Source organism: Oryzias melastigma, linkage group LG7, assembly GCF_002922805.2.
Source record: "Oryzias melastigma strain HK-1 linkage group LG7, ASM292280v2, whole genome shotgun sequence".
NCBI lineage: Eukaryota > Metazoa > Chordata > Actinopteri > Beloniformes > Adrianichthyidae > Oryzias > Oryzias melastigma.
Genome location: NC_050518.1, coordinates 4,368,622 through 4,382,751, shown reverse-complemented (window position 1 = coordinate 4,382,751; position 14,130 = coordinate 4,368,622). Strand labels below are relative to the sequence as shown.

Here is a 14,130-nt window from a genome sequence, read left to right as displayed (position 1 = left end):
AGCTGTAATGCTTCATAAACCTGGAAAGCTGCATTTTCTCAGTTGAAGTCCTGCAAACTTCAATGCGGTCTCCTGAAGGCCTGATATGCATTAGTGTTCTCAGCCTGTGAGCAGAAGGCTGCTAGTAAAATGTGTGTTTGGGAGGACTCCAAGATTCATCCAGTACAGTATGCATAATCAGCAGCCAAGTCTGCTGAAAACCAGAGGAAAAACCAAGGAGTGCAATGTTATGATGTAAGTCATCAAACCTTGGAAATAACAGTGCCAGTTGTGATTTCCTGAGATTTCCCAGAATTCTCTTTTTTTAAACCACTGGCAGTAAACGTCACAACTTCGTCAAGAATATTTTGACTTTTTTTCCCCCCACATTTTTGGCCTTTAAACTGTTGTGGAAGAAACATTACCGCTTTATAGTCCCACTCCGATCACCGTTTGATCTATTGTAAAGCGTTCCCAGTGGTCTTTTGATTATGATTATGCCGTTTTAGCCAAAATCAAAAAACGTTTTCTAGGACAATTTCTGCAGAGCAACAGTAGTTGCTGACCAGGAGTAAGCCGGCCCCTACTTCCCATCATCCCATTGTTTACACCCTCTCCCACTATCTTACAACCTTTTACACCCCCTTACACCCCCACTGGTGCAATAAAAAAATGTCAAGCAATATCATTGCTACCCAGATGTAAATTTTTGAGCCAGATGCCAGCTTGGACGAGGCACAAGTCAAAAAGTAAATTCATTGAATTGGAGTGAAGCAGGGAACTTGTGGGCCTGTCATTGTGCCCCCAATGTCATCACTACAGGCTTTGTCTAACTGCATTTTTTTCATCTCCTCCTTACGATTTGAAGAAATACCCAGAAAATGCAGTTTTAATTTTTATTATATGTCCTCCATCATGAGAAAATTTCCACAAAAAGACCAAAAACAGAGTTTTATTTGAGTGGGTCTTTTAAGTTTTTTTATTGACTGTAGGTTTCAGCTTCTGAGTAAAGCCTGCATACTCTAAACTAAAAATGCAGAGCAATGCAGCTCAAGCCAACAGTAAACATGTCAACGTGGACAGTCTGTCCAAATTATTCAAAGTCTCACTTCGATCATCTTTTGATGGTTTGTAAAATCATTCCCAGTCATCTTTTTAATTATGATTATGCTGTTTTAGTCAACCTTTAAAAAAATGTCTTTTTCTAGGACATTCTGTGGAGCGGCTGTAGTAATTTGCCTCCGAGTTGTGGGCGGGACCATTGGTACGGACCAAGCCCGCCCCCTCTACCTGCTGGAGAGCAGGAAGCTTGTGGCTTACCCAGCATTTTCATGGTATCCCAAATACAAACTTTTTCATAATATTTTTTTTTCCATCTTCTCCTGATTCACAGTGTTTTTGTACAAAGACATACTGGTACACAGAAATGTAATTTTGACCCTAATTTTATTTATGTCGTCAATCATTAGAACATCTAGAACAGGTTAGGTCAAGGTTAGGGTAAGTTGTATAATTTCTGCTTCCAGCCGATAATGCCAGGTGCTATCTTGTCTGCAGCCAGGTCTCGCAACAAAATGCCACAAAAACACAATTTTTCTCAGAGTGGGTCTTTATAGTCCCCTCTGATGAAAATCATGTTTAGAATCAGGCTTCTGGAGGAAGTTCGGTCCACGAAGTTCGTCACTTCCCCGTCTGAGCTGACATATGTCTCAAAACAATACGGCTGGACATTACTGATATTGCTTGATGTTTTTATGTAGCAATGGTGAAAATTTACACTAGAGAGACACAGAGCTATCAGACAGGGGCGGGGGATCAGTGGCGTGGCTGCTCAGCTCAGCTCCAAAAGCCACGCCCCCTCAGAGGAGATTTTGAAAATGGAGGCTTCAGATCAACATGAAAAATGGCTTTTTGAGAGATTTAGGTTGTGGGGTTTTGATTAAAAACCTCATAACAATTAAAAAGATACTGGGAATGTTTTGGGTTTTTTTAATGTCATAGGAAGACTTTAAAAACTATGAATTTAGAATTTAAAATGCAAAACAATGTGGAACACTGCAAATCTAAACGGTTTTGCGGAGTTGTCTTTTCATCAGAAGTTACAGTTGTTTGAGAGGTCACTGTGTGATATTCTAGACTTTAATTTTTGTTTTAAGCTTTTTCTCCAAAAAATACACCAGGATTTATTCAATGTGACCACCACAGAAAAGATTCTCACAAACACACACAACACCTATCAGTTAACTTTTACAAAGACTAGCAGAGTTTCCCTTAACTGAACAAATGGACCTGTCTTGCCAGAGGGGAGACAAAGACGTTTTCACTTTCAGCACGCACGTTGCAGGAGCGCCAGCTTCAGCGGCTGGCTGTACACCAGTAAAATCGTTCAAATGTTTCCTCCACCCCAGAGTCTGAGCGAGTTCCCCTTAATCTCTCACTAGTTGAGACCTCGAGAGTCTGTCACCTTTCCTGCCACGCTCGGCTGCCTGCAGCCCATTGGCCGGCAGCAGATTTATTTCTCCCTGTCAGGGCCAATAGCGTGGCAATGTGGCTCAGCCCACTGTTTAGTTACAGTGACAAACATGCTGATTAGAGAGGCCCCGATGATGGATGGCTCTTCGCCAGAGAGTGGTCCAAGTTTTTAGCGGGTCATAATGGGCGTGACACTGAACAGCCCCTCTCTGTGTTTCTCCCTTTCTGTCGGTTCTCTCCTACAGATAGACCCTTCCCCCACCGGTCACTCTCAAAAGGTCAGGAACTGACGGGCCAGCCTTTACATATTGCCGACCCATCAAAATGACCCTTTTTGGAGTCATATTTGTAGACACTCCATCATCATCACAGCCAGTGCAGCACCTCTATTCCCCGCTTCCCCGTGGCCTTTTCCTCCCGTGACCACAAGCTCTCTTACAGGTAAATGAGAGGGTAAGCAGCACTGTCGGCTCATTTAAACTGCCCAGCCCTTTAACTCCAGACTGTGCCAGGGAGAGACCGATGAACACAATAAACACACATTGTTCCAATGCAGGCCTTTTCAATAATATAGCCCTGCTTTCTCCATCAACTAGAGCTTTTAGTTTGGTAAATGTGTCTGGAAAAAATGGAAACAAATGGCTGCAGCTTGCTTCAACTCTGAGTCCTGCACACTTTTAGAGACTTCTTTTATGAAAACCATTTGGAGGCTGATCATTTTGGAATATTGTATTGCCTAACTTGAAGCATGGAGAGATGTTAAACCTAACTTGTGATTATAATTTGAGGGCAGTCAATTGCAAAAATGCTTATAGTTTAGTGCTGAGGAGTCCTGGTCCTGGGGGCCCCTTTTCCCTTCAGCAGCAGGATGTCGTGGCGCCCTGGGGCACATTGTAGCCTCATGTGTCAGGGACTTTGGGAAAGTGCGGTGCAGGACAAATCCTTATTGGTATTCTTCCTGAAACAGATGCTCCACTGCATTAATGACTTCTAACTTAAACATTCATAAAGTGTTATTGGATTTTTAGCAGTGGGGTTAAGAAGCCTGACCTTGGAGGTCTAAAGGGTTGGCAGGTCTTCTCTCCCCAGTTCTTTGCCTTCCTTTTCTCTTCAAATGTGTTTGGACGGTCTGGTGACATCACAGCGACTGTGCTTCAAATTGGATGCAGAGAGTGAGAAGTTCAGCAGTAGCCCTGGGCAGTGAATATTTTTCCATTTATTTACGGCTAGTGGAGGAGAGGACTGATGGGATAGCAGGACACAAAGACAAAAAAAGGTAGAATACATTAAAGGTTAAGTAATAAGTAATCACAATAGTTCCCTCTGTATATGTGTGTGTGTGTGTGTGTGTGCGCATACACCACCCAATCTCATGGTTAAGTGAGCCACAGCTTTACGTCTTAAGATCTGTCTTCAAATACCTGAGGAAGAAATGAACGTATAGGTTGACTGAGTCGGATGCTATGTTCACACCGCCCTCAGCAACGCACATTCAAATGACCCCTTCCAATGAAAAGTCTATGTAAGTGTACGTTTCAAGCTTCCATGTTCAAACTCTTGCTTTCACAGGTGGCTACGCAAGTTTGTGGCTACGCAAGTTTCTGCGACTCAATAAAAAATGTACAGCCAATGAACGCATCTTGAAAGTTAATCCAGATCAAACTGTAACCAATCAGAGACTCAGATTTCTCTTGCAATTCAATGAAGTGCCAATGGTTAAGAAAATTATCTTGGAGGAGATGTTAATAATTATGGTTTGTGTCTGACATCAAGTCTTTCATATGTCGGAATAGAGCTGTGAAAGACAAAAGCCTGGAGCAAGATTTGCATCACTTCAACAGTTTGCACCAAACCTCTTCCCACTGTAGGTGATGGACATGCGCTAGCATCTGGTAGTAACAGTCCAAAGTGAACACCATATCCTAAAAGCGTGTCACATGCCTAATGTGAACGGCGCAAAAGGAACCCTTTTTTTTTTTTAAATTGCATCATATTTCAAACTGCATATTGTGTAGAAGTAAACCCAAATATGTATCATGCAAGTATGCTTTTGATTGAAGTAAACTTATTTAACAAATGTACCTTCATCTACTGAAATATTTAACCTGTCGTGCTCTGTTATATTTTACCTTCCAAGCCTGGAGCAATGCACTGGTCTCCTAATTTCTGTCATACAACTGCTTACATATAATCAATAATAAAATCTATATTCTATGCATCTAATCACTTTCCTAAATGTGCTCTGTCTTTTTGATGCTATTTCATCTTTACAAATGTAATTCAGTTGACCTAGTGGATCATTGTACAACAAAAAAAAAGTTGTAGAATGTAGGCAGAAATGTTCATGGGAAGACCTTCCTTCTCTAAGGGTAGAAACTATTATGTGCTCCACTTTTTCTGTATGTAAAAATAATCAAAGGTGTTTTTTATTTTTGTGTGTGTTATGGTTTGGGGTCAATAAGAACAAAGAAAATCTAAAACTTTACTTTTTAAATTATATTTGATTGTAAATATTATTTTAATGACTCATTGTGATAGGATCTAATCTAATCTGGGAATTGAAATCCAGTACAGAGCAGATGATCAAATACCGATTACCAGAGCAGAAACTCCATGCAGTTAAGGTCTCTGCGCAAATTTTCAGTTTAAATGAAATAAATCAACTGTGAAAAATAAACTATATATGGTTTCAAAAGAATTTACAGGAAGGGCACAAAGACTGTTTGAGCCTTTGCAGGCCTCATTTGACATGATAAATGTTAAAGTTCATGATGAGACAAAAAAGCTTCAACAATCTTGGCTCGCTTGAAAGGGATCCAGTGGGAAAACCCCTTTCATGCAGCATAGTTTGGGATAATAAAGTTTCATCCAAGCAAACTTCAGGACAATTGAATTTGAACAGACATTAAGGCATGTTTGTGAAAAGCAAAGACCTGACTGTGCTGGCAGAGAGCAGATCACTTTGGTTAGTTCTCCAACGATGGGATATCTTACACTTCTATCCTCAACTTCTCTGGGGTGTCATGTGTTGTCCATCAGGAGGTCAGTCAGTAAACTAATATCTAAATACTGCATAGGAGGAAATTTTCAAAAGAGATGAACCCTTTGGAAAAAAGCAGACTGGCGAAGTGCATTCACATCATGTGAGGTGCATGGCATTTTACAGTTGGTGTTCCAAAGACTTTGTATGGGAGGGATAATTAAAGTAGGTGAAACGAATATAACATCGCTTTATTCTGCACTTGATTTTCTAATATATATATATATTAGAAAAAAGTCTCCTGACTTATCTACAAAATAGGGTCAAAACTGGCGGCACCAACCAACGTACCTGGTGTATGTAACAGCAGACAAGCTACATGAGGTGCACAGGGTACCCTGTCCTGTCTCACCTGTCCACAAACCTCCCACACACTCCAACAGAAAGGGGAAGAGCTACGAATAAGTTTTTAAGCTAGGAAGTTCAGGGAAATGAGAGTCCCTTTCTCCATGATCTTCAGCAGCTTTATATCCAATCCAGGTAGCTGGCTCTGGAGCCTGGCTGGAGTGGGGGTTATGTCTGCCAGGTGTCTTCAATCAGCCAAGGTGCAGCTCAGTACATGCAGAGGAGGGAGGAAGAAAACACAATGAAACTCTCTGCATGTAAAGGACTGGAAACCCCAAAGTCAAAATGGGAAACGCCTCCGAAAGTGGTAGAGAAGGAGAGAGCAAAGATCCTGTGGGACTTCCAGATACAGAAGGACAGGATGATAATGACGGACCAACCAGAGACTGTAGTGGTGCATAAAGAACAGAGGAAAGCAGGTGTGGTGGATGTAGCAGTACCAAGCGATGGTAACACCATGGCCCAATCAAAATTCTTCCCTTCTACCTTCCCTTTCATTTAGCCATCCTAACGGAGAGTTATGAAAAACTATTGTCTCATATTTCGGAAGTCGCCAGTCCGCTAGCATTAGCACGGAGCTTCCAGCGCTTCAATATACAAAGCAGTGGTTTTAGAACTCTGAAAAGGTAATTCTACAACAAAAAGTCATTACTTACATTTAAATGTAAACATCTGTGGTTCAGAGCGCATCCATGTGAAGAAAAGCGCTTCTCAACCCTTGTGACAGTGGACTTTGTATCCCTCCGCTTGGAGGGTGAACTTCGAAAAAAAAATAAAAAAAATTCCCGGACACACTTGCATTAAAACTGCTGCTTCAAATGGAGGGGAAGGGAGAAGGGGAAGGTAGAAGGAACAAATGTGGATTGGGACCAAGAAGAAGGAAAATGAGAAACTGGAGAAATATCAAGGAGAAGAACAGGAGAAAGCTTGGAAGGTGAAAGTGACAGTGGTGGCCGTGGTAATTGGTAGTGATGTGCAAGTCATGAACGAATCGTTCAAAACTCATGAGTCCACTTATACTTGTAGAAAAATATCCAGCGTATCACTGTATAAACAAAATAAATACATTTTCCTCTCCGCTATGAGAAGTAAAACCCTTGGAACAAAGTTCAAAATACAACAGAATCACTCGTTTGCTCTGAGCAGCACCGCTGCAGCCCGAGCTGAACCATATAGAGTTAACTGTGCTGCTGAAACCTTTGACATTTCTGTTTTAGTTTCCCCGTGGACAGTTTTGTCATCAGATTTTCTACTGCAGTGTCTTGGCAGATGAACATGAGATTATGCGCTGATGTTACAAAAGGATCTTTTATTTTATAAAGATGTTTCATGGTAATAAGATTATGGTTTAGAGCTTCTTATGGAGTGATCCTGTCCTTTGAATTAACACACAGCATCTTCTTTAATAAGGATTTGAATTCTAACATGTCTTTGAGCTCTAGAGAATCACAGTTGCTATTTGCTCTTCATCACAACTTTGGCTGGAATTTTGAGATTTCTCATGACCGATGATTAGCAGATCATCCAGAGACATAAAATTCTTGTTATCTGTATCTCTCTATACTCTGTAGGAGTTTTGAATTTGAAATGATATCCAGTAGAAGATTTTCTCAACCTAAAAAAGTCTAGTACTCTTAGAGCCTTCCTGCAAAACATCCTCTGGGGGCACACCTTGCATTTGAACGTTTGCAATGTATTCATATTCACAATTTCCTGTAAACAGGTGTTCAAATAAATACATATAACCCAAAGAACATCCAAGATCCCACATGTCTACGCTTTCATTCATTGGGAGGCCAAAGACAACTTCAGGAGCTTTGTAACCCAAAGGCTGAATTTGGCTTGTACTTTTTAAATCTGATATTTTTCTCGCCAAACCAAAATCAATTGGTTTTACTTTAAAAGGATAAAGTCCGGGATTCACAAACATTAAATTGTTAGGTTTGATGTCAGCATGAACAAGACCCATCGACTTTAGAGCTTTTAAAGCCACCAAACTTTGCTGAGCAATTGGCCGTATTTCAGCAACGGAATAATCGGGAACATCTTTTAAGTGGAACCTCATCTCTTTCCTGTGTTCTGACCAGCACATCAATTTACTCCCTAACAGTTTGGGTCATGTGTAGCCTGCTGGTCCAATTGGGAAGCGGTAATTTCCAAAATGGCATCAAACATCAAAAGCTCTCTGGAGGAGGAAAAAAGAGGTATAAAATGTGCTACATGTACATTTTATCAAGAAAAGACATGAGAAATATTCTGAAGCTGCATCAAACGGTGACTTTGTTTGACTAAGTAATGTCCTCAGTCCTAGTGACCAAGGGTTTATCGGTTATTTCATGTTTATCCAGGAATGAATGTGAGTGTGTGGTTGTCTGTCTTGTTGCCTTGCAATTAAAAGGCAAACCACCTAGTCTGTACTTCGCCTTTCAATGGTTGGGTAGACTAATCTGACCCAAAATGGGGCTAAAACACATTCATCTGATGGATGAATGGATGGATGCTCTTAAATTGTTGTTCAATTTGGAAAATAGTTGTGGTACATTGAAAACAATTGAAAATAATTTGACTCTCCTGATTGTCATCTCAAATATTTTCAAATGTCTAGTTGGTTTTAAAGAGATGTGGATGTTCCAAAACACAGCTATAAACATGATAGTAAAATATGGTAGATTGAATAAAGGTTTTTAAATTCTTGATTTATAATGTCTACATATAATCCTATAAACATGAAAACTGAATAAAGCAAAATTAAACTAACGTTATGACCATTTTTAAGATCTAATTTAAGAAATTAACCATTCAACTGTTTTAGGTTAGTTTTAAAACATTCTCAATCGAGTCTATGAATTAAAATGAAAAAAAGTAATGAAGTCTGAAAAAAGACGTGTATAAATTCAACAGCATTACATGGTCAACTGGATATTGCGAATACATTCCAAATGGGAAAAATAAGAAATCTGTTCTGTTTTGTTTTGTTTTTTTCTCCAGCACCTCCCCTCTGAATTGACTTGGAGTGAGCATATGATCATTTCTTACTCGTTTGCCCTTTACAACCTCTCCAGAATAATATCTGGCAAAATGGATTGTTCATTGGATTGGTAAATCAATCTTTGAGGCTGAAACCCTTGAAATGCAGCAAGTGTAATCTAGTGAAAAAGAAACTGTTAAGCCACCATGAAATAGAGGTTGGGCTTTGATGCCAAGGCTAGTTTGTCTCGTCATGATGCCAAACCATCTGTGCAGGCCAGAGGAAAACTCAGAATGGTGTTTGCTCTACAACAATCCATCTTTAACTGACCATACTTACAGGTGGGACCCACAGCTTGAACTGAATCTTTAAATGCTTCATAATGAAAAAGCCACTTTCGATCACTATGCCCACTACATTGACGAATCATGGGCAGTTACCATGGAAACGAGTAGTTTTTGACATGATGAAGTTTTGCTCTTGTGGCCTGGTGGATTTTGGCTTGAATGTTTGTTTTGTTTCTGACTATACGTGGCAGAGATTGTGATTAAAGTGGCCACCCATGCAATAAACACTTCAGCTAAACCACAAATTAGGAAAATGCATTTTTTTTGTTTTACCAATCTCTCAACAAGGTAATAGTTCTGCTCATTTGGAGATGGATTTGATGGTTTCTAATCGTGTTTGCCTCTTTTGTTATGCCAAGTCTAAATGCTGGACTATGCTTTATTAGTTAGTTTTAAAGTGAAGCACATTGTGGCCAAAATGCCATAAAAGATGGCCAAAGTCTCATAATGAACCACATAGTGTTAAGTATTTTGGAATGTGTCGATGTTTTTGTGATATCTAGCCTACATTCTTCATGGCAATTAACATAAAATAGTCAGTAACTAGCCAAATTACTCCTTCAAAGACCTAACTCAGAGGACTTGACCAATTTGATTTCCTAATAGTCAAAGTTTCAACGTGGAGCTGCATTTCTTCCTGGCCTTTCTGTCTCGGGGTTGTGAACTTTTTTTTTCACTTGCATATATCCATGTGGAAATATTAGCATAATTGCCCCATGTTCACATATGGCTAGTATTAACAGTATAAAAAGAGAGAACTTCCTAATAACCTAAATTACAACTGAGGGTGCAATTACAGATATTATGTTGGTTTTGTTTTGCACTCCTATGAACAAAGAAATATTGAAGAAGTTAAGCTACACATACGAATCACAGCTATTTAACTGCTCGCCCTGGTGGTGTTAATTCTTCACCTTCACTGACACCACTTCCTCAGCTCTTCCTCAAGGTTAATATATTTAATAAAGTTAATAACTTGGAATAGCTAACCCTAACATGGTCTGTCCCTGAAGACCAAATTATTCCTTACAACAGACTTGGCCTTTCTTTGCATCTTCCTTTCTTATTCAGGTGACATATGAGGGCCAACAAATTGCTTTCTTATGTTCAACCTACACACTGCTGTGTATTGCTTGTCTGTCTGGCTTTGGTTTGAATTTTTCAAAGCTGGATTTCAAATTATATCAATCTCGCAGACTTATACGTTTAGAAAGGTAATGACACTTCAGATACACGTGGGCTTTATTGTGATATGCTAATAATTTCATAAGAGTAAACTATTAACCCAAGCAGTAAGGAGTAGATTTGACCACAAAAGCAAATGTGAAGCTGTGTTTGGAAGTATTTTACAAACCTAAAGCCACGTCTGGTTACTGCAAAGCATCCGTCTCATTTTCAGGAAGCAGCAAACTACACACACCCACACACACGTCAAGTTGCTAGATTGTCACCCAACTTTGGCAGTATGGCACCTCAAATGAAAGAGACCATGCCCAGCTTCAATACATTTTTTTTTCTTTTTTGGCAAAAGTAACCACTACAGTGCAAGAAAAGGAACACACAGCTGTGAGAAAATGACAAAAAACTAAAACGTTCCCTGGAAACTAATCCCACAAAAAATAACACAATCAAAAGCAGTAAAACATCAAAGAATATGTAACTTCTTTAAAACTTCTTATCACAGCATTTTATTAAAAAAAGAAAATTATACATTTATTTATGCACTAAAAAGAAAGAGCCAAATGTAAAAGAACACCAGTCTTCAGAAGAAAATCACTAGAAAGTAATAAAATTAAGATTAAGATCAACTTTATTAAGCCCTGTGGGGAAATTCAATTGTAGTAGCAGAATAATAAAATAAATACAAAATAAAAAGGGAAGAAAAACTCATATATACATGTAGACACATAGGAGCAGACAAAATAAAATAAAATAAAATAAAATAAAATACCCAGTTACTGGGAGCACCTGAGATGAGCTACTTTTTTGTAACCTGACAGTTACAGAATGTCTGATGGAAGACGGCGGGAATGACTTCCTGTACCGTTCCTTAGAGCAGCGGGGTAGCAGGAGTCTGCGGCTGAAGCTGATTCTCAGTTTATTCACAGTTTTATAGAGAGAATTATCGGTCAACAAAGCAAGTAATGTTTCCTAGCGATGAATCTTATAATGTCAAAATGTAGAAAGGAGTTCCACACAAGCGTTCAAAAAAAAAAAAAGACTACAAACGCATACTGTTAGACAGAATTACTTCAAATTGAATGACATACAGCCCAAAAGGAAGCAGTTTTTGACAGTTTTAAGCAAATGTCTGTATTTTTTTTAGCTTTTATGATTCAGTTAGTTTTGATTAGTGACAAAAATGAGCGTAATAAGCAGGAAATGACTCATTTTAGAACAAAATGCGAACCCAGTGGGAATAGGATTTTAGTAAAAGTTGGGCCATCTTAATAAACATAGTTCATTCTGTCTTTAAACTAACTATTGTGAATTTTGTACATTAGATACAACTGTTTTTAATATTCTTATTATTATTGTAATTAATATTGCTGTTTGTACTGAGGGATAAGGGCAAAGAAATTTCATCTGTGCTGTGTATCTTGTGTATTCAGCCTTTTTGACAAATAAAGGTGACTAGATTTGATAATTCCTCATAAAATCTAAAACTAGCACTTGAATCATAAATCTAAAATTTTGCTTCCAAAATTATAACAATGAATGCCAGTCTAACCTATTAACATTTATCAATATATTTACAGTGGAATTTGAAGTTCAGAGTTTGGAGCAAAGGGATTTTAATAGTTTTTTTATTATTATTATTTATAAATACTAGATTATAATGAGAGGGAAAAAATTCTCCACTGTACTTATTTTGACAAAAGCTTGGAAAAGTGTGCAACAAAAATAAGTTAAATAGCCTAAAACATGGTAAAATATAAAAGATGTCTAAAGCAAGGTTTGAAACATTTGCAAGTATCAAATAGTTTGCAGTGTGGATAACCTGGAAAATCTTTTTAATTCTTTAAAACTTTCGAATGTTTACATAAGATGTAAAAAAAGATTTTTGTACTGTAATCTTAGCCTCAAATGTCTCTTTAACACTGAAATGATACGGACATCTTTAGCAAGTTTAAATCCATTTGCACCCAATCTGTGAAGAAGAAGATATCTGGTTGAATGAGTCCGTGCTTGCCTACGTGCCAAACTGCCCATAATACGTAACTTGTTCTTTATAAATAATAAAATGACACATATTTGTATGGATAGCTTCAGTGAGATTATTAAATTTCTGAGTATCCGTGAGTGCAGACAGACGTGCATAGAAGCATGACGGAAGGCAGCATACCTTGCACGCAGTCACAGCCGAGGCCTCAGGCTGTGTTTGCACAGGGTGACAATAACCTCTTTTATTCAGCTTCTGCCTTTACCAATGTTTTGATTTCTACTTAAAGTTTTATGTCAGTGCCCTCCCTCAAGGGTGCCATTACCTTGTATGCTAATAGAGCTATGCATATTCTATTACTGCTGTCAGGGCAAGATAAGGGACACATTCAGCAAAAGAGCACTTAGGGGCCAATGAACCCAGCGAGGGGTCCTGCTGCTCCTGCACTATCAGTCATCTTTACATCTGAATGGAGCTGGCTTATGGACCTTTCTCTTCCCTATTCCTCTCTTTGCAGCAAATGACTAAGGACTCTCTTCCGTAATAATCAGTCACTGAGAAACCGCCCGATCCCTATCTTACACACACTCAGACGCAGATGGCCACATGCGCACACACGTACAGAAAACCACGCACGGCTGCAAACTCAGTCTAAACCGACCGCAAAGAATTCAAGCGCAGGGCAATAACACTAACACTGTCACACGGAGACAAACATGTCTCATTTGGGGTCAGTTTGGATGGGGCTAAGTAGGTCTTTATTTTCAGACTGACTGAAGTCTTCTCTGCCGCATAATGGTAATGAAGCCATATGGTATGTGGAATTGGATTACTAACAAATGTTCCATACCACCGTCTTTCCCTGGGCTTTCTTTTTTTTCTCCCCCGCCCTCCTTTTCTCTCCTTCCCTCTCCTCAGCTCCCCCTCTCCTCCCTTGTGTCGCTGTCCCCCTATAAAGCAGCCCTTTTAAATTGGAACAGCATGTTGTCTGGGAGTGCACACCTCATTTATAAGATTAAATTAAAAGCCGACCATGCTTGAACGGCATTTTGTGATGATGAGGAAAAGAAGGGAAGAAACCTTTTCAGCTGCACACAATCATCTTCCTGTCATGTGATTCTCTGGTTCCTGATGGTGACACCTTCTTCCTGTCACCTGTTATGATGTGCCAAATGCCACACCTAAGACGATGGGCTAATGTGTCCGGTTAAACTGTTGTGGGCTTTTACACAAAATTAACCCTTTTCTTTTAAATGTTTTAATCTCTTAAAGAAGCACAAACATTGTGGCAGATTTGGGCTTTGTCACAGACACAATGCACCGATGTATCATAATAGGGGCTAAAAGGCCCGTGCAAATTATGCTCCATAAAAGAAAGAGAATCTTTTTTTTCCTTACCTAAAACACCCAAACTTTTATTGAAAACGTGGAAGCGATTAGTTTAAGGGGCGTCTTTTAGTGTAATTCCCAAATGAAACAAGCAGGCTCTGTATTTATGAAGCCTATAGCACAAAGAAAGGAGCTCTTAATGAGGCAATTAAGCTGAGGGGTCGAGAGACTTTGATCTAGAGCGCAGTGATTTTTACAAAAACATTGCTCAGTGATAGATACTCATAACTCAGAGGCCTTAATTGTGCTTAATTTGTTTGGAATAGGAATGTGCTTTCAATTAGAGTGTGGATTTGGGCCTGCATGTTTAAAGGAGGCTGTCAGGGAAAATTAAGAAGCAGTTTGGTTCCCCTTCTGTGTTACTGTTTTTTATCATGGCCAGGGAGGGAGGGAGCCAGCAGATGGACAGACGCAGGGACCCAACAGA

The 14,130-nt window shown here is 39.2% G+C and overlaps 1 long non-coding RNA gene across 2 annotated transcripts; it reads right to left on the bottom strand.

Annotated features, from left to right (window-relative positions):
- Positions 1-2,096: 2,096 nt before the first annotated feature.
- Positions 2,097-9,878, bottom strand: LOC112159401. 2 transcript variants are annotated; one of them, XR_002921475.2, is made up of 3 exons: positions 9,144-9,878; positions 3,502-3,603; positions 2,097-3,409 (listed from the first exon to the last, which is right to left on the bottom strand). It is a non-coding gene; the product is annotated as an uncharacterized LOC112159401 (long non-coding RNA). The 2 variants fall into 2 exon arrangements; XR_002921476.2 differs by lacking the exon at positions 9,144-9,878 and having other exon boundaries at positions 3,502-3,746.
- Positions 9,879-14,130: the final 4,252 nt, after the last annotated feature.